Genomic DNA, 3,160 nt, shown 5'->3' with positions numbered 1-3,160 from the left:
AGAGACACCCATAGACTAAAGGTGAAAGGATGGGGAAAAACATACCATGCACACGGACACAGCAAAAAAGCTGGAGTATCCATCCTCATCTCAGATAATGTGGACTTCAAGCGAAAACTAGTCAGAAGGGCTAAAGAAGGACATTACATGCTGCTTAAGGGAAGCATAAATCAGCAAGACATAACAATCATAAATATCTATGCCCCCAACATTGGCTCATCCACGTACGTCAAACAAATCCTTCTCAATTCCAGAATTCAAATAGACCACAACACAATAATACTAGGCAATTTTAACACACTTCTCTCACCACTGGACAGATCGTCCAAACAAAAATTGAATAAAGAAACTATAGATCTCAACAACACAATCAGCAATTTAGACTTAACGGACATATATAGAATATACCATCCACAAAGAACGAATACACTTTCTTCTCAGCAGCACATGGATCCTTCTCTAAAATAGACCATATTTTATGCCACAAAGCTACTGTTAGCAAATACAAGAAGATAGAGATACTACCTTGTACTCTATCAGATCATAATGGATTGAAATTAGAAATAAATGACAGAATAAAAAACAGAAACTTCTCCCAATACCTGGAGACTAAATAATACACTATTATATGATGAATGGATAACAGAAGACATCAGGAGGGAAATAAAAAAATTCTTAGAAGTAAACGAGAACAAAGACACATCATATCAAAATCTCTGGGACACTATGAAAGCAGTACTTAGAGGAAGATTTATTTCATGGGGTGCATTCAAAAAAAGAAGTAGAAATCAACAAATAAACAACTTAACACTACAGCTCAAAGCACTAGAAAAAGAAGAGCAGACCAATACCAAAGTAGTAGAAGACAGGAAATAGTTAAAATCAGAGCCGAAATCAACGAAATTGAAACAAAAGAAACAATTGGAAAAATTAACAAAATAAATAGTTGGTTCTTTGAAAAAATAAATAAAATTGATAAACCCTTAGCCACACTAACAAAGAGAAAGAGGGAGAAAACTCAAATTACTAAAATTCGGAATGAACAAGGAAACATCACAACAGACACGAGTGAAATACAAAACATAATTAGAAGCTATTTCGAAAATCTATACTCCAACAAAACAGAAAACCTCGAAGACATCAACAAATTTCTAGAGACATATGAATTACCTAAACTGAACGAGGAGGACATACACAACTTAAATAAACCAATTTCAAGCAATGAAATAGAAGAGGTCATCAAAAGCCTACCAACAAAGAAAAGTCCAGGACCAGATGGGTTCTCAGCCGAGTTCTACAAAACCTTTAAAGAAGAGCTCATTCCAATACTTCTCAAACTATTCCATGAAATAGAAGAGGAGGGAACCCTACCAAACTCATTCTATGAAGCCAATATCACCCTGATACCTAAACCAGACAGAGACACATCGAGGAAAGAAAATTTCAGACCAATATCCTTAATGAATATCGATGCAAAAATTCTCAACAAAATTTTAGCAAATCGCATACAAATATATATTAAAAAGATAGTGCACCACGATCAAGTGGGTTTTATCCCAGGGATGCAAGGTTGGTTCAACATTCGGAAATCAATAAATGTCATTCACCATATCAACAGACTTAAAGTTAAGAATCACATGATTATTTCAATAGATGCAGAAAAAGCATTTGATAAATACAGCATCCCTTCATGCTCAAAACACTAGAAAAAATTGGGGTAGTGGGAACATTCCTAAACATTATAAAGGCAATCTACGCTAAGCCCATGGCTAATATCATTCTAAATGGTGAAAAACTGAAAGCATTCCCCCTAAAAACTGGAACAAGGCAGGGATGCCCTCTTTCACCGCTTCTATTCAACATCATCCTTGAGACTCTAGCCAGAGCAATCAGACAAACCAAAGAAATTAAAGGGATATGAATAGGAAAAGAAGAACTCAAACTATCCCTGTTCGCTGATGACATGATTATATATTTAGAGGAACCTGGAAATTCCACCAGAAAACTTTTAGAACTCATAAGTGAATTCAGTAAAGTAGCAGGTTACAAGATCAATGCTCATAAATCCAATGCATTTTTATACATAAGTGATGAATCTTCAGAAAGAGAAATTAGGAAAACTACCCCATTCACAATAGCATCGAAAAAATAAAATACTTGGGAATCAATCTCACAAAAGAGGTGAAAGACCTCTACAATGAGAACTACAGAACACTAAAGAAAGAAATTAAAGAGCACCTTAGAAGATGGAAAGATCTCCCATGTTCCTGGATAGGCAGAATTAATATTGTCAAAATGGCTATACTACCTAAAGTGCTATACAGATTCAATGCAATTCCAATTAAAATCCCAATGATGTACCTTGCAGAAATAGAGCAAGCAATTATGAAATTCATCTGGAAGAATAAAAAACCTAGAATAGCTAAAGCAATCCTCAGTAGCAAGAGCGAAGCAGGGGGTATTGCAATACCAGATCTTCAACTCTACTACAAAGCAATAGTAACAAAAACGGTATGGTATTGGTACCAAAATAGACAGGTAGATCAATGGTACAGAATAGAGGACATGGACACAAACCCAAATAAATACAATTTTCTCATACTAGACAAAGGTTCCAACAATATGCAATGGAGAAAAGATAGCCTCTTCAACAAATGGTGCTGGGAAAACTGGAAAACCATATGCAATAGAATGAAATTAAACCCCTATCTCTCACCCTACACAAAACTCAACTCAAAATGGATCAAGGACCTCGGAATCAGACCAGAGACCCTGCATCTTATAGAAGAAAAAAGTAGGTCCAAATCTTCAACTTGTTGGCTCAGGATCAGATTTCCTTAACAGGACACCCATAGCACAAGAAATAAAAGCAAGAATCAATAACTGGGATAGATTCAAACTTAAAAGCTTTCTCTCAGCAAAGGAAACTATCAGAAATGTGAAGAGAGAGCCTACAGAGTGGGAGAATATCTTTGCCAACCATACCTCAGATAGAGCGCTAATTTCCAGAATCTATAAAGAACTCAAAGAACTCTACATGAAGAATACAAATAATCCAATCAACAAATGGGCTAAGGAAATGAACAGACACTTCACAGAAGAAGATGTACAAGTAATCAACAGATATATGAAAAAATGTTCAACATCCCTAGTAATAAGG

The sequence above is a fragment of the Sciurus carolinensis genome, chromosome X, assembly GCF_902686445.1.
Source record: "Sciurus carolinensis chromosome X, mSciCar1.2, whole genome shotgun sequence".
NCBI classification, from domain to species: domain Eukaryota; kingdom Metazoa; phylum Chordata; class Mammalia; order Rodentia; family Sciuridae; genus Sciurus; species Sciurus carolinensis.
This window is presented reverse-complemented; position numbering follows the sequence as displayed.